Source organism: Delphinapterus leucas, chromosome 6 (genome assembly GCF_059928025.1).
Source record: "Delphinapterus leucas isolate spDelLeu-1000000601 "Yukka" chromosome 6, BTC_Dleu_Yukka2, whole genome shotgun sequence".
NCBI lineage: Eukaryota > Metazoa > Chordata > Mammalia > Artiodactyla > Monodontidae > Delphinapterus > Delphinapterus leucas.
In genome coordinates this window covers 114,482,459-114,500,789 of record NC_143134.1, presented here as the reverse complement: position 1 = coordinate 114,500,789, position 18,331 = coordinate 114,482,459, and the positions used below count along the sequence as shown (strand labels likewise).

Here is an 18,331-nt window from a genome sequence, read left to right as displayed (position 1 = left end):
GGGGCTGGTTCAGATTGTATACACACATAGAAGGTACTAGTGACTCCAACAGTTAGGGCTTTTGGTAGTGGAAACTGAAGATAAATCTTTGATACTCAAGTTTTTGTATTGTTGCCTTTGGGATTTGAAAATCATTCCAATATTCCAGAGTGAATTTATTCCTCTGCCTTCCTCAGGAAGTTTTTCCTCCTAAGTGTATTTTGGGATTGAGTTGTATTTGAGCAGTTTGTTATGGTACTTGGGTCTAATTTCAGGAAAATAGACTGGAATTCAGACTAGCTGTTTGGTTTCACCAAGATTAGGATTTTATCACTTATGAGGTTTGTAAAAACATACCTGAGGAGGAGATTCATTTCTGGCATGAGTGAGTCAGAAGGTCAACACAGCCTGTCCCCAGAAAGCAACTGTAAAGCTGAATAAAACTATCAACAACAACCATACGCTTATAACAAATTGAGAAGTAATCAACCAACTTACCATAGCTCATGTTTATTGAATACTCCATGCAGAATAAACATCCTTTTCAAGTACACATAGAACAGTCTCTAAGAGTATTCTGGGCCATAAAATAAGTCTAATAAGATAAAGGTTAAAAAGCCCCACATGATCATCTGAGTAGACACAGGAAAAACATTTGACAAAATTCAATACCCATTCATGATCAAAATCTCCCAACAAACTAGGAATAGAAGGCAACTTCCGCAATTTGACCGAGGAACATCCATGAAGAGCCTAAAGCTAACATAATACTTAATTGGGTAAATATAAGTACCTTTCCCCTAAGATTGGGAATAAGGTAGGTAAGAATGTGCTCTTATTGCTTCTTTTCAACATTCACTGGAGGTTCTAGCTAGTACAGTAATGTGAGGGTTAGTGGGGAAGGCATCTAAATTGGATGTCTTAAAACTGTTTTTATTCATAGGTGACATAATCCTATATATAATCCTAAATAATTCACAAAAACCCCACAAAACAAGTAGAACTAATTGAGTTTAGCAAGGTCACAGGATACCAGATCAATATACAAAAATCAGCTGTATTTTTATAGCTAGTAATGGTCCAAAAATGGTCCAACAATTCCATTCACGATTGCATCAAAATAATAAAATACTTAGGAATAAATTTAACAAAAGAAGTGTAAGATTTGTACACTAAAAACTAAAATATTTCTGAGAGAAGTTTACAAAGACCTAAATAAATAGATTGTGGCTCTGATGGACTGTCTATGCTGGTGACACGTATACACAGAAAAATGCCTGCATTCAGCCCCAGGTTATAGATTAATAACCTCAGCTAGACATCTTGCAGATACGTGCTTCTGGTTGACAAGTAGGTGAGAGTTTGGGGAGTGAGGGAATCTTATCTACTAAAAGTGAGGATAAGCCATGGAGTAGTACCGTCAAAGGCCAGGATGCATTGGGCTGTACTGCTGTGTGCTGTTTGCAGCACATTTTTTCACTGTGCTCTCTCTGAGGCCTCACAACAATCCTGTGAAGATAGGGGAGGTATACTTAGTCTCTCTTTCATGGAGAATTAAGGCTTAAGAGGTGACTCACTTGTCCAAGAACACATAACCATGGCAGAAATTGGAATTAAATTCAGGTTTTCTAACTCCATACTATCCCAAACCATTTATTTCTTTTTTACTGTACTGTTTTGCCTCAGCTATTTACAGTCGTCCCTTGGTATCCACAGGAATTGATTCCAGGATCCTCCTTGGACACCAGAATCCGAGGATGCTCAAGTCCCTTATATAAAATGGTGCAGTATCTTTGGTCCTCCACATCTTGGATACGGAGGACCCACTGTACTGGGAAGAGAAGAGAAAGGGGCATGTGATTTTGATGGATTGTGCATGTAGTTTTCAGTAGATTTAGTTAGTCCGAAGAGTAGGAGGGGAAGTTGGGCTACAATGTAAATTCAGGGGTTCTATAGCAAGTATAATCAAGATAGCTTTGTCCTGATATCCGGTAGATATTAAAATTATACCTGCGTTGGAACTGTACTTCATGGCACAGATGGTTTGAAGGTATCCTATGCTTACTTCAAGGAGTTTCATAAGTTATAAACATAATTGTGTCATAAAACATAAGGGAATTCATTTGGCAACCATTTATGGAATGTCTATTCCATGGCAGGCCCCTTGCAAGATTTGGGATCACCCAGTTGGATCCTATTGAGATATAGCCTGAGAGGAGAACAGAAGTAGGCTGGAATTTGCTTTGTAATTTTCATTCTCTGAGGCTGATGTGTCTGCCCTCCAAAGTGACCACTTCAACCATGGACCTGGAGCCCTTTACTTTCCACTGTCCCTGCAGCTGTGCTTTCTGCAGGTACCCTTTCTTAATAAAAATAGTCCGTCATTTCTTCCTTTCCCTCTGTGGATTCTTCCATATGATTTTCAGTCAAACATAGGTATATCTTGCATCTAAAAGAAATCTTTGCTTTTTAAGAAGAGGCATTTAAATAATTTTTCTTAATTGTTGAAATAGTTCATATTTATTGCCAAACGCTTCTAAGATATAGATGAGTTGTAAATTATAAACTTAAAAATCATCTTTAGTCCTACAACTTGGAGATTGCAACTGTTAACATTTTTGCTTCCAGTCTGTTTGAACTTCGTCAGTATCTTTTCTGTTTGAGCCAGTTACAAGATGGCTCTAATCCTTTGACCTGGAAAGATGGCCACAATGTTTTAAGTGAAAAAAGCGTTATGGAAAATTATGTGTAATTTGTGATATTTTCTCTAAATATAAATACATATATTAATATTTTAAATATCTCTGAAATATCTGGAAGAATAATACACTGAACAGAATGATGCGAGCGGCGGGGGCAACTGGTGGACTTTAGTTTTCTCTTATGTATGAATTTTTCAGTAACTACGTAGTACCCCCCCCCCAAAAAAATCTATTTGAAAAACAAAAAGCAACCAAAACCAAAAGCTAAAATGCCTTTTTGAGATATCCTTTACATTCTGTCTATTCCTGCTGCCTCCCTTTTAGCTTAGCTCTTTTGTGCAACAGATTTCTATTTCTTTTTGTCTCAGATCTCTCCTCCCTTTCCTCCTACTTCATCTGCTTGGTGAATCTTCCCAAAGTCTTGCTTTCGTTATCTCCTTTCAGAGCTGACCACTTAAAGTGGCTTCCTGTTGCACTAATTCTAAACTTTTCTGCCTGGCTCACAAGACCATCTGTCATTTACTTTTTCAGTGCGCCCAAACATAATCTCTGAACTATTCTGCTCTTGTCCACTATACATGCCACATATTTTCTCTGTTGCAGGTATTTATTTACAAGTCCCATCTGCAGGAAACACCCTCAAACTCACATAAGTTCTCCCTTCCTGTAGCGCTTAGTTTTATCTAATAGAAACTATAGAGGATTTTGGTGGCTAAAATATGTAATTTTTTCATTGGCATATATAGAGACTGCTGATTGTCTGGGTAAATAAATGGCATGCTTGTTTAGTTGTACATTTTTCAAAGAACATGTCAGACATTCTTTCTATTTATTTTTTTGGCTGCGTTGGGTCTTAGTTGCAGCATGTGGGATCCTCGTTGCGGCATGTGGAATCTTTTGTTGTGGCGCGCGGGCTCCAGAGCATGGGCTCAGTAGTTGCGGCACGTGGGCTGTCTAGTTGTGGCATGCAGGCTCAGTAGTTGCACCATACAGGCTCTCTAGTCGTGGCATGCAGGCTCAGTAGTTGTGGCACGCGGGATTAGTTGCCCTGCAGCATGTGGGATCTTAGTTCCCTGACCAGGGGTCGAAGCTGTGTCCCCTGTGTTGGAAGTCAGATTCTTAACCATTGGACCACCAGGGAAGGTCCCATTCATTAGGTTCTTTAGGTAGGTTTTAGTTTTTGAGAGAACAGGAACTCAAGTGCATCTGTTTCTATAAAACATCAGACACAATTTGATTTGTTTGGCTGCCACAACATGGTGCAAAGTTTTATTCACTCTGAAGAGAGTTACTCAATAGCAACGTAAGTATGGCTATATTTTTCTGTATTCAGAAGACTAGTGGCAGTATCAGATGGTGGCACAGAAGTTTGGGCAATAGTTGTGAAGTGGATGACATGAAGTGTGGTGGTCAGAATCCAGTGTTAAGTTGGTGGGCTTGGCTTTGCTTCAAACCAGCCTTCGGTGGCTCTAAATACCTGGTGAACTTGTTATAATAAAATACGGATTGTAGGGCCCTACTTGTGATCTGGGTAGAACTCAGGAACCTGCATTTTTAAAAGCAACTCTAGATGATTCTGATGTACAACCAGGTTTGGGAAACACTGGCCTGAACCCCATATTTTTCCTGAATTCTCATCATTTTTTTTAAATAAATTTATGCATGCATGCATGCCAGCGTTGGGTCTTTGTTGCTGTGCATGGGCTTTCTGTAGTTGCAGAGAGTGGGGGCTACTCTTTGTTGTGGTGTGCGGGCTTCTCATTGTGGTGGCTTCTCGTTGCGGAGCACGGGCTCCACGCATGCGGGATTCAGTAGTTGTGGCACGCGGGCTCAGTAGTTGTGGCGCATGGGCTTAGTTGCTCTGTGGCATGTGGGATCTTCCTGGACCAGGGCTTGAACCTGTGTCCCCTGCATTGTCAGGTGGATTCTTAACCACTGCGTCACCAGGGAAGTCCCAATTCTCATCATTTTTTGCATTTTTCTTTTGGCTTTGATTTGTCTTTTTAGTTCTTGTCTCACTTCACCTGCACTTCACCTTCCTTCCTACCTCTGAGAAAAAAATTTTCAGAAGGCTAAGTTGACAAGCCTCTTCTCCTGCTGCCTTATTTAATTTGACTTTTGCTATGAGAATCTGTTTCTGTCTCAGACTTATGTGTATGATAAATTATTCATGACCAACGCATTTGTTTTCCTGTCATTATCATGAAAGATTTAGTGGCTTATCTTATTTTAAAGGATTCAGAGAGTTGATACTATATTTTAATTTTTGCTAAGAGAAATGAAGTGAATCTCCCATCTCACTTGTTTTTTTCTCTTAATTGAGGGATGGGAGTTGCAAAGGTCAGAATGAATGGACCTTATAGTTTTGGTCAAAAGAGAATATTTAAATATATTTGAACAATAATAACCAGGGTGTTCATACTAAGGCGTATAACTGTATAGTTAATATAACTATAACAAGATTGTTGTGGAAGGCTATCTGTAATGTATATCTGAGTGAAAAAGAAGATTGTGTGGGAGTAAGTATAAAATGAGGTAGTTTTGGGGAGTTCCCTGCTGGCCTAGTGGTTAGGATTCTGGGCTTTCACTACTGTGGCCTGGGTTCAACCCCTGGTCAGGGAACTGAGAATTCTGCAAGGCATGCGGTGCAGCCAAAAAAATAAAAAATAAAATAAAATAAAATGAGGTAGTTTTTGTTTTAAGCCACCTTCCAAAAAACCACGAAGTTGTGGTATGTATCTGTTTATATGTTCATGGATAAAGGTCTTCAAGGAAATAAAATAAATATTTCGTTTACTTATGATATTTATCCTTTTAATGATAGATAATATAATAAATAGTTTGTTATAATTATATTTATTATTTTAAACGAGTTGTTAAACTGATTTATTATAGTTATGGGTGATTTCCATTGCGGAGATGATTGCAGATGATGAGGAAAGGGATCTTCAGTTCTTATTTATTTCTTATTTGAATTTTAAATAATGAGCATGTGATTCTTTTAAATTTAAAAATTATGAAAACATTGTTTTTTAAAATATGGTATGATGTTTATTCTTTCTATAAAATATTCCCTTAATTCTAAAACATCGTTTTTTTAAAAAAATAAAGGCGGGGGGGGCGAAGAAAAGTATTAGGAATTTAGAGGGCTTACTCTGTATTAGAACCAAAGCCTTTAGCCAGTACATTGGAGAGAGCAGCAGCTCCCACCCAGCACAGTAGCTGATACACTTGGGTGATTCTCTACACACGATTTTGCTTCCCTTGGGTTGTTTGGTCCGCAGTTTGCATTCATTGATCAGTGAGTTGACTCAGACTCAAACCCACCGACAGCAATGAATGTTGAGTGCAGCCATCAGTGTTTCAAGTTGGTGGAGTTGCCCTGGCCTGTCCCAACTCCTGGCTCTTCTTTTCCACGCTGGATTTTTGAGGTCTGGTTCTGGCATCTCTCTTAGTAACCAGCCGGCTGTTGAGGATCCACATAATTATAGATAACATTGACAGTAGAGCTGGGAGATTCTTAAAGATGGAGAAACTATGGTTCAGGGAAGGGAAGGAGCTCTTGGAAAAGCTAACGGGTAGCTCTGTGACTACACAGGCAGTGCTTGCATACTGGTAGGTATAAACAAGAGCTGAGGACCCTATTTCTTTCTCTCTGTTTTGAACTGAGAATTATGAGTGCCTTTCAAAGTAAATTAGCACAGATTATGCTTTGGGTTAAATAATAATGGCTTACATTTATTGAGCATTTTTGTGTGCTAGGAATGGTACAAAGCACTTTATATATTATCTTATTGAATCTCAAAACTCTATGAGGTAGGGATACTTATTATCCCCCATTTTATACATGAGAAAGCTGAGACTCGGACACTTGCCCAGGGTCACACAGCTAGTTAGGGAGTTCTGAGCCAAGATTCATCCCAGATCCTTCTGACTCCAGACGTGACTTTTTACTTGAATTTAACGAACATGGAAATCAGCTTATGTGTGGATGGAAATGGTGAGGCAGTTGCTGTTTTCAAACAGCTCGTATTCTAATGGGGCTGTCAGAACTTAACTACATTAACTGTAATTGGAGGTAGAATGTGTTAAGAACTGTGCAGACATTGGACAGTTCTGTGCTATTTTTGCTTATTAAATCCTCCCCTTGTCCCTAATTAAAGGTTTTGAGGGGACATGGGAGAAATGGCTATAAAATACTTAACTGGATTTTACTCCAAAATGAAATACATGTTTTTAATAATTCTCTTCTTGCTACATCCAGTTTCTCTCCAGAATGGCCTATTTCTAGGAGACATTTAAAAACGTTAGGTATTATCATGGAGCTTTCCTTATCTTGTTGAAATGAAATACTTGTTTGTCGAAAACACAACAAAAAGCAAGGAACAATGGGCAAGAGAAATAGAGGGGAGCTTTTAAAAAATTAACTGGACCACCTCTGGGGGATGGGGAGCAGGACTGATTTTGGTGATCTAATGTGATATGTGAAGGCACAGCATGCTCCTTTGCTTCAGGAAATATAGTGTTGTCTATAAGGACCCCAAGGTACAGTCAACGGTCGGTGGTTTTTTCAAATCCCAAACTCACCGACAGCGTTGAATGTTCCTTGGAGTCCTCTGAAGACTGGGTCCTGGCCCTGGCAGCCCTTCTTCAGCCTGCACCCATGTTTCAGGAGCCAATGAGCCTGAGAGACCACTGCTGATGGAGCCTCTCACATTCTTTTCCGGGTTTGAAGTTGTGAGTATTTAAGAAATCACTTTGTGTACAGCGCAGAGCTAACAAACTTCAGGATTGTGAGGCTGCAGTTATTTATATATAAGCAGACTCAAATGGATATCTGAGAAAAGAGCTTTGAATAGTATAATTTTGTAATTCTGAACATATCAGATATCCCATTTTATAGTAGTACTTTAATTATTAAAGGGCAAGGATAAGAAAGAAATTAACATATATTGAGGACTTACTGTATACTGGGATTTATATATTTTTATCTCCTTAAATTCTCAACGTACTTTGACCTCATGAGAAAACTGAGTCTTAAGTGATTTGCCCAAAGTTACATAGCCAGGAGCCAAGGTTGCAAGCTAGACCTTGAATACTGGACTTTATGATAGCAAAAACTCACTGATCGTACTGCCTCTTCCGTTGACCACCACAAAACTTACTGTTGTATATCTGGGGGCAGGACCTTCAGTGAGATCTAAGTCAAACAAGTAAACATCCTCTTCTTGTTTGCCTGTAATAATAGTAGGTGAAATGTTTCATAGAAGAAGATAAAAAAAATTGACCTTTATAAATGGTGATCTCTCTAGCTGAGATCCTGGATCACCAAGTTACCACAGAGGTTCAGGGGTAGTCTATTTTCCATATTGAAAAAGCAAAAAATAAGAACTCTACCACCTAATAGAAAGCCTGCATTTCTCCTCAGTAAGGTCACAGAGGGTAACTAAAATGTCAGGTGTCTTAGCTTTTGGCAGAAATGGTATCAGTGCATTGTAGACATACTGGTTATTTTTTATTGCCTGTTGAATGTCCTTGATGAAAAATCTGGAAAATGAATTAATTACATGGAATTTTTCAGAATATAGGGTTTATAATGGGAGGGATCCAGGCATGCTCCGTAGAAAAAGTGCTTATAGAACTGCTGGCTGAATTGAGGTTAATCTTTAATCCGGGATAGTTATTACCATTTGCTTTAAGTTTAAATATTAAAAGTTGACTGTTCTCAAATTCATTTTTAAATAGCCAAATGGTACACATTAAAAAAAAAATCAGCCACTGAGAATTTGGTTTGGATATAAACTGTTTACGTTCTACATCAGTTTAATTATCTCACCCTCTGTCAAAACACTTCAGTTAGCCAGCTTTGTTGAGTCCTCAGTATTATGACAGTAAATTGTATACAATCGACAACAAAACATCAAGCAACTGTTACTGTGTGGTATTTTAAAAACTCTTTAATGGGTTTATTTTAGATGGTCTTCTCCTTGGCCTGATAATATGAAGAGAAGTCAATGTCTTATTCCATTTTGATAATAGTCAGGCTTTAAAAAAATACTGACCTCTGCTCCCCCAAACCATTAGATGTTTACAAAATACGATTTCTTAAATTTATGGCATTCTAAAAAGAATGCTTTTCGTAGACTTGAAAAACTAGAGAAGAGTGAAAGGTTTCTAAAGTGACGTAGGGGTGTTTCCCATTGTGTTTGAGACAGTTAATTTTCAGGGCAATAAAGGCCTTCGTTATCTTCATTCCTTCAATTTGCTTTAAATCCTTAAGTTTAGTTTTTATCATCAAGCAAATTTAAGGCACGCATTGGATCTTTTCAGTGAGTTTGGCCAAGAGATGTATGTACTCAGTGCAGAAGTCTAGGGGTTAAAAAAGTTGAGGGTTAAATTAGCCAGATTATAGAAGCTACTACACATTTAATAAATTGGTCCAAATTAATAAATTCATTTAGACTGGTTTTGAGTTTGTCAAAACTCACCATGCCATCCTTTATTGTTTCACTTACCTCCTTTCTTTCCTTTTCCAGAGGTACTACGAAATATTGTGAAACCCACATTGCTCTGAGTTGGAGATGTAAATGTTTTCATAGTCCTCTTGAGGCCTCTTGATATACTTGAAAGAAACAAGAAGCATAAATTTAATAAAACAATAGGTATTTGAGAGATTAGTAGCATAGAAGGGGAGTCACCGTCTCAGGTGGCTGTCTGCCCATAACTTCCCAAACACTATACAGGGAACATCTTTAGAAGTGTTTGAGGTAATGTTGCTATTCTTGAGGACAAAGTCTTAAGTTATAAAGATGACAACAAAATGTCAGCATGAATCCATGTTTCTCTTAGCCAGACTGCCAATGTTCTGCTTCATCCTTCTACTAACTCAACAGCAGAATCTTTTCTAGGAACCCTTTCTCCTACATACAGCCCTTGCCATCACTGAGCCCAGTGTCTACGCAGAGAACTAGACATAGACACAGCTGATGACAAAGAGGATGATTGCTGTGCTGACGAAATGGTATGAACTATGTTAAGGGAGAATAGAGAAAAGAAGGGTTAATTCTGCCTAGGAGTGAGTGTCAGGAAAGGCATATCTTTTAAATGGTCACATCTGATCTGGGCCTTGAAGGTTTAGTTGAATTTTTACTAGACTAAGAAGGAAAGATATTCAAAACTCTGTACAGGAAATCCTAGAGGCAGGGAAGTTCAGATAATGGTGAATAGTATTGAGAGTAACCCCTCAGAGCCTCAGTTAACTCATCTTTAAGATGCTGGACAAATAGCACTCGCTCTTCCTGTGCACACAGCTGTGAAAATCACAGGAGGTTATGTATGTGAAAGTAGCATGCAAATGTATTTGGTAGGTCTCTCTTCTCATTGCTCTTGGTTCATATGTGGTAAATAGAATAAATGAAGTACCTTATCATGATAGACTTCTCCAATTTGATTTTTATTTGGCTTTTTTTTTCCCCTTTGAAGTGACTGTAGTTTACATTTTTCGTATATTAATTGTTTGGGGAAGCACTATTAAAAGAGCACAGACTTCAGAGCCAGAATCTTGACTTTGCAACTTAATAGCTATGTGACCTTATTTAACCTCTTTGTTTCTCTGTTTCCTTATCTATAAAATGGAGATAATGATAGTATCTACCTCATAGGACTGTTCTGAGGACTAAATGAGGTAATACATGTCAGGTTTGTGTTTTTATATAAGTTATTTCAAAATGATTTAAATTGTTAAAATCATTTACAACTATTATTTATGTTACTAAATAAAATTGCATGTTTTGCCCAGAATTTGGTTTCCAGTGCATATACACTAATGTAAAAACCTTTTATAATTAAAACAATGTCTGACTAGCCAATACATAATATACATATGTATATGTGTGTTTTAAAGACATTTTTGAAATTAATGCTCTACCACTTTCTTTGTGACCTTATGTAAAGTTTTTATCTCCTATAAGCTTCAATTTCTTCAATCTGTAAAAATGAGAATAATGTTAGTACCTATCTCATATTGATTGTGAGGATTAAGTTAGGTATATAATTTAAAACTCTGTGGAAAGCTATGGATTCTCTCCCTAAATACATGCACGTAAACACAAAAATTTGAAAGGAGTTTCATTTATGGAATCTAAGAACCCATCCATAGCCTCCCTACGAACTTCAGGATGAGAAATCCTGACCAGAGCTTTAGACCAAGATTTTGCAATCTGTTGTCACTGGTGTAATATTGCTAGTTTTGGAAATCTCAATCTCCATCTTATTAGGAGTGGCTGCTTGCCAGCAGTAGTGCAGACTCACCATCATCTAGTCACACCTTTCCCTATAGCATAACCTGTGCAGTATAACCTAGGACAATGATAACTATAAAGATGTAATATAATGATGGTCTCTGGAAGAGTGGATATTTAGACTTCATCAAGTTTTGTACGAATTGCAGGTACCAATCATTAATTAGTAACTCTGTGCTTGTACAGTTAGCAACTTTCTAAAATAAGTTGCAGGAAGAGAAGTTAACACAAATATTTGAATGAATTTATCTTATTTCGCAGCAGTTCCCTATCTCCTGCCTCCCTGCAACAACTTCCCCAGCAACCATTTGGTTTGGATCTGATTCCAGCACTTTGACTACTAATTCTGGCTTTAAGTTAGGCTGAAAAATTGTGTTGTTTCAAGGCAAAGCTTACAAAGGAGGCTGCTAAATTCAGAGTATTTACTTGAATATTAGGAAGCGGGGAAAAAAGAGTCTGCCAAAGATTGCAGTTGTATATGGAATTATTGGTCTTTATTATATTTAGCCTGCTTGAGGTTTTTACCAAGGAGTTGAGAGGTAGGAATAGAAGCTTAAACTTAATAGCTTGGAACATTTTACTATTTGACATGGCAACTTTATATCAGGTTTCTTCAGCTATTTCAGATGAGTCTAGAAGACAGGAGCGGGGAGGCCAACTCAGTGAGATAGCAAATTGGTCAAGTGCCAAAGGCATTATGGGATGCACACTTCAAAGCCTATCAAAATATTCTAGAGGCCACCTGAATTCTCCATCCCTTAATTACAGTGACTTCATGTGTTTTGAGGTATTACTATTTTAGATTATTTTGCAAACCCACCGGAAGCAGGACTCTGTTTTTCCATGGTAAATTAATTCACAGGATATCTGTTATCAGTGAACTCTTCTAAGTAACTCTGTACCAAGGATTGTTGTCTAGCTGAGATAAATGAGTACATAAATGAGTTAGGCATTGAAAGTTGTAAAAGAAATAGGAGCCCAAATCATGCAGTAGCTAATATTCATGGGAATTAAGGAATGAGCTGGAAAGAATATTGGGTTTCATTACAGTGTGTGAAAAGTGTTGGAGGAGATTTTTGAGAGTCCTTTAGAGCAACAGGCGTGTGTTTGCAACAACCAGTTAATGAAATAAACAAGAACAGCGATCAGAGGACTCAATCTTTCCTTTTTTATAATGAAACCCTGTTGATATATCAGTAACGTAGGATTTTGATTTCTCCTCTGGCCCATTTTAGTTTATTGGGTTAAAAATTTAATCATATGGTACTTTATTATTGATGCTTTAAAAACTTGACCTCTATTGTTATAAAATTCTTTTTGCCTCAGGTAGATTATAGCTTTGTGTTAAGGCATCATGAGTCACAAGTACTAATTAAGTATATTCATGCCATAACTTTTTAGTTATTCATAACATTTAGGTAAAATGCTTTTTAAATGTTGTTTTTCTTGACTGTTTCCAGCAAATAGTTGAATCTTTGCAAAATATGTGTTAAAAGTTTTATTTTTCTATGTATATTGTGTAGAAAAGCGATGCTTAGATCTACTTTCATAAATGAAATAGCAGTGTACTTGGTTGGGTAAGCTATTAATACTTGACATACTGCTCTTAGACTTATGTCTCCATTGCTAACCTGAAATTAGACAATCCTGATGTTTGAGTGGGAATGCTAATAGTGGATAGGGGAAAACATTCTGGGATGAAAGAATAGAAAATAAGTTCCAGTCTATAGTTTTATAACTTTGAAAGCTATCAGGAGTCTTAGAGGTCATTTAGTCTAATGATTTCCAAACCTGACTTTGCATCAGAATTAAAAGTGGTGGTGGTGGGGAATATAGGTTGCTAAAAATGCAGATTCCTAGGTATCACCCTAGACTTAGTAAATCAGATCCTTTAGGAATAGGTTCTGTAGTTTTCACAAGCCCTCGGAGGGTTCTGATGTAGCCATTCCACAGACATTTGGGAATCTCTGATTTAGGCTAAGATCTTTCTTTAATTGATAAGGACACAGATGTTGAAGGGAAATGAAGTCACACAGCGAATCAAAATTGAAATCCTTGACTCTGTGTGTGTGCTTGCATTTTTTGTGTGTTCACTTATACCACACTACCTCTCCACCATGAAAAGGCCACTTTTTTGTGGATGTTTCCTAATGTCCTCTTGGGCATGTGCAGAGCACGTCAGGTCATCTGCCTGGCAAGTCAAACATCTTAGCCTTAGGGAGGCACTCAGAACTAGTGCAAACGGACCATTGACTTGAGTTTGGTATGCTGACCTGAAGCATTTGACTAAGTAAGCAATGCTGAGTGGTGTTGGCTTAGAAACTGTTCATGGTATGAAATGAGAAATAGCCGTAAGTGATCAAAACTCTGAAGGCCCTCCAGGCTCTGACATTTATCAGTTGCTGCTACACTTTAACACTTTTCTCTAATCAAAGGTGACTACCACTGGATGGAAGAGGCTTGCCCAACCTCTGGCTGTTCTCTGGGGAGGATTTTATTTTAATTGCCAGCGAGAAGTTAGGAATGATTTCAAAGAAGATCAAGAATCTCCAAATCCACTTCAGCTTGGGCTCCTGGCCAAGTGTCCATCCTCAGGAGGGAGTTGGTGTCAGCTGCTGCCTTGTGACTTGAAGTATTTTTTTAAAAACCCAAAGCCATTACAGAAGTCTTTCCGGAGTTGGCAGGCAGGAGTAGCACCAGGAATCAAGGTCTGACACATGTCATCAGCCTGGAAAAAGTGGAGTTTGGACACTAATGATGGCTCTTGTCGAGCCTCAGTGTGATAAAGCCAGGAGGACTCAGCTTGGGGGTTAGTTTGCATAGGAGAGGAGTTATAGCTTAGAGAACACCTGCCAGGAGTTTTCACTGCCCCAGCTGTGTGTCAGTAACAAATCCTTCACCCTTGACTCCTGTCACTTCTTTTTAATGGGTGATGGTAGAGTCGCTAGATGGGTGAGGAAGAGAGGCACTTGGTTATATATCTAGCACATCTCCCTATTTGCTTGTTTTCTTGCCATTTAGTGTAGAACTAAATTTGTGTGGCCATACTCCAGGCTAGTGTTTTGTTCTGCCTACATCTGAAGGTGTACTGGGCCAGAGTCACAGGTCCTGTATTTCCCTAAATGCCCCTGCGGGTGACCACACAAATGTTTTGATTGAGAGTTACGAGAAAGCTTTTTTGCTGATATATCTCTCTGTTAGAAGTGTTATTTTCACATCCCATCTCTGCCATTAAGTAGCTCTCTGACTTCTGGTTTAACTTCTGCTTCTCATCTAGAGGTTAGTAATTAATTGTACTTATATCACAGGCTTGTGAGAATTAAGTGAAAGCAGCAGTATAAAAATAGCTAGGACATAACATGCAAATTTCAGTTACTGTTACTATTGTAATTAATTATTTGGTCAAACTTCCTGCTTACTGGGAAGAATGGAATGAGGGGCTTCTAAATTATTGTTTTAGTGAATTCAGGAAACGTGGTCCAGAATGAATGTAAAATTGAAATCAGGAGACCCAGTCTTGACTATGCTGTATGTTACTTCAGTTTTCATAGTTTTCCATTAAGAAAAATTATATCAACCAAACCCAAGGTCAGATCTCTAAGATCTCTTGTCATACAAAAACTCTTTACATTTGTAAAAATTATTGAGGTTTCCAGGAGCTTTTGTTTATTTGGATTATAGCTGTCACTTTACTGTATTAGAAATTAAAACTGAGAAATTAAAATATTTATTAATTCATTTGAAATAAAAACAAACCCATTACATACCAACATAAATAACATTTTAAAATAAAAATAAGTATAGGGCTTCCCTGGAGGCGCAGTGGTTGGGGGTCCGCCTGCCGATGCAGGGGACACGGGTTCGTGCCCCGGTCTGGGAAGATCCCGCATGCCGTAGAGCGGATGGGCCCTTGAGCCATGGCGGCTGAGCCTGCGCGTCCGGAGCCTGTGCTCCGCAACGGGAGAGGCCAAAACAGTGAGAGGCCCACGTACCGCAAAAAAAAAAAAAAAAAAAAAGTATAAAAGTAGTTATTTTTTTCTCCAAAAAGCTTAGTGAGAACTGTGGGATTATTTTATATTTTTGCAGCTCTCTTTAATGTCTGGCTTTATAAAAGTCAACTGAATTCTCATATCTGCATGTATCTGCATCTGCTTTCTATCTGTTTCAGTATGTTATTTTGGCTGAGGTATACAAAGAAAATCTGGCCTTTATCCATACATATATATGGAAAAGGGAGGAGAATTTTAATAGTTTCTTCAGATAATTGTATATATTATTTTTTTTAAGATTTATTTATTTTTTTTGATGTGGACCATTTTTAAAGTCTGTATTGAATTTGTTATAATATTGCTTCTGTTTTATGTTTTGGTGTTTTGGCCATGAGGCATGTGGAATCTTAGCTCTCTGACCAGGGATCAAACCCACACCCCCTGAATTGGAAGGCGAAGTCTTAACCACTGGATAGCCAGGGAAGTCCCTGGAAACACTTTTAAATATTGGGAAGCTGTGTGAAGCACACAGTGGCAGATATAAATTTTACAAAATTCTAATTTTTGTTTAAAGCCTTGAATTTTATCATTGGCAACAAAGACTGTCAGTTATTCTCCTTGAAATGACATGCTCACTTTGTTCATTTTCAAGAAAATCTGTCAGACATCCAAGTCTGAATTACCATAATTTTCTGTTAGTTGTTCTTTCAAGTAGATTGGTGATCCATGAAAAAATTGGCTAGTTGAGTATACAACTCAAACAGTAGCTCAAAGTGCATTTCCTTTGGGACAGCCAGTGTACAGTAGAATTGCTTTATGTGTACTTTCCATTTTTTTCACAAAATATAAAAAAATTATGTACTCAAGCATCAAGATTTAATAAAACCGATAAATCTTATTGCTTCATCAAAGACATTCTTCAGTTAAAATGTCTGGGTTCCCCCCTCCCCTGCCGCACCTGTACCCCCCAGTGTGTGGCAGTGATGAATACAATGACTATCAGTATATTTTGGTGCCACTGCTTTAATTAGTGCTAAGGCCAGCCATTTAACTTAACACTGTCTTTGCCCCGTCAGTGCAAATGTCAAGTGAAAAAGGCAAAATAATGTCTTATAATTAGTACAGAAATAGCTTTGATCTTGCAGACTCTGTGAAAAGGGTCTTGGGGACATCTATGAACCACACTTTGAGAACCACTACTGTGGAGCTCCAAATGTTAGGAAACTCTAGGCAAGTGGTAGAAACTTCCTTAATCCCATCAGACTCAGAGGGCTGCTGTAGGCTGCTGGAGAGAAGACAGCCTGTTCTGGGATCCCCAAAGGGCTTAGTTTGCATGTAGTGGAGCTCAGTATAGGTTGATCAATCAATATAAATTACGTAAATAATATATCTAACAATTTCTTTTTTGTGCTGTACTTAAAAAGTCAGTTTTTTTATGTTCTCATGGTAAACACCGTGTATTTTCTGAGTCTTGCTGATCCTTCTGTTTGTTCAGTTACCTTTTTATAACGAAGTTAGTTCAATTTACTTAACAGATGGCAGTTGGACATGTGTTACTATGTGTGTTTTATTCTCTTTGTGGGTAGATAAGAAGTAAATCACATGGGATTTGCTCTTTTATGATCTTGGGGAAAATAAGCAGTTAAACAACATATCAAGTGCTGTCCAGATGCAGAGGTGAATAGTACCTGGCATAGGGTTCAGTGTTTAGTAGGTATTTATAATAAATACTTCCTTTTCTTGAGCATCCTTTCAGTGTCAGGCATTGTGATTTTTTTCCAGCTTTATTGAGAAATAATTGACATATATCACTGTGTAAGTTTAAGGTGTACAGCATGATGGTTTGATTTACATATATTGTGAAATGATTACCACATTAGGCTTAGTTAACATTCACCATCCATTGTGATTTTTTGTACATATACATATATGCACACACACACATAAATATACTGTATTCAACATGTCACATATATGTAAGTATATATTTACAATAAAGTTTGTATAAATAGATAAAGTATATAGATATGTATTATATATGTATATGTAGTATATTAAAAATCTATATAAATATGTAAATCATCCACATTTAATCTTCACGACAGTTCTGCCAGGTATTTGGTATTACACTTACTTTATACATGAGACTCTAATAGGGGGTATGATTTGCTCAATGCCACAGAACCTTGGTCTGTCTGCTGCCAAACTTTCCAGTATATGCCTAATTGCTCAGAGGGGTGAAAGCAATATGGGCCGGACTGGGTAGAATTAATTATTTTCCCAATGCCAGATTTTTCCTAAAGCTTTCGTAGACATCTTCCTGGTATCTTGTCTTTCCTCCTTGATTCTATAACATTTCTCATGGTGTACCTTGTATTACAGTTGTGTAAACTCAGTGAAAACAAGCATTTTGTTCAGATATGTATCAGGCACTTGATAAATATTTATATAAACATATTTTATTAACAGTGAATTAAATTTAATTCATTGTTTATCTAAATAGTATATAAATGAAATCATTTAAATATATATTAAGTTAGTTTTTAAAATATGCTTAATATTTCCTTTTGAGATGTGACTAATAACCCTATAATCTGTCTACTCTAAAAGTTGCAGTATGCATCTGTTTTGGTGGAGCGGAGTGGGTTCACATGTTTTATTTGCAACTCCTAGGTTTGAAAAGCAATGAAAATATGAAGATTTTTGTTCATATTGCTAGTGTTGATTAAGTAGTACCCTTTTTGGCTCCTGAGAGATGGTTCTATGATAAGATAATTGGGGAGGGATTGCTGATTTGAGTTGATACTACATTTACTTTTTGGATGAAGGCAGATGGAAGAAAGTTGTAAAAGTTCAGCTTGCTAGTCTTTTTAACATAAGAGATAGTCAGTTTGCAGCTTAATAAATCAATTTAGAGATCAAAGCACCCTCCATAAGGTGTCAGTCACAATAAAGCCAGTAACTGGCAGGGGGTTATTTATGTCTCCAAAATAAACAGTAATCAGAAGCAGCCAGTATGATAATTGTTCTATTTTTGTATAGTCTCTATAAAAAGATTATTTAAAGAGTAACATCTGTATAAGGGGCTAACCATAAATGCTTAGCTAGCATTGTGAGTGGAAACTTGAGGTCTGGGTAGAGAAAGGAGACTAGTTGTCAGTTCTTTGTAAGCCACATGCCAATTGGGTGTCTTTGCTTCCTAATAAACCCTCAGCTTATCTTTTTGTTTCTAGGAAGTACTTAGGGCTGGAGTTCTTCCCTTTGGGGCTTTCTTAATACCATCTCAAATTTTTATTTCCAGTGGAGTCTTAACTAAGTTATATGAAAGCAAACCAACTAAAGGAATTTATCCCTAAGTTCA

The 18,331-nt window shown here is 37.5% G+C and overlaps 1 protein-coding gene and 1 pseudogene across 3 annotated transcripts in view; both read left to right on the top strand.

The window, feature by feature from the left end:
- Positions 1-18,331, top strand: part of NR6A1 (nuclear receptor subfamily 6 group A member 1) — a 206,910-nt gene that overhangs the window by 47,969 nt on the left and 140,610 nt on the right. The gene's annotated exons all lie outside the window — the stretch shown is intronic.
- LOC149749050 (large ribosomal subunit protein eL6 pseudogene) overlaps positions 1-18,331 on the top strand; it is a 105,376-nt pseudogene that overhangs the window by 46,744 nt on the left and 40,301 nt on the right.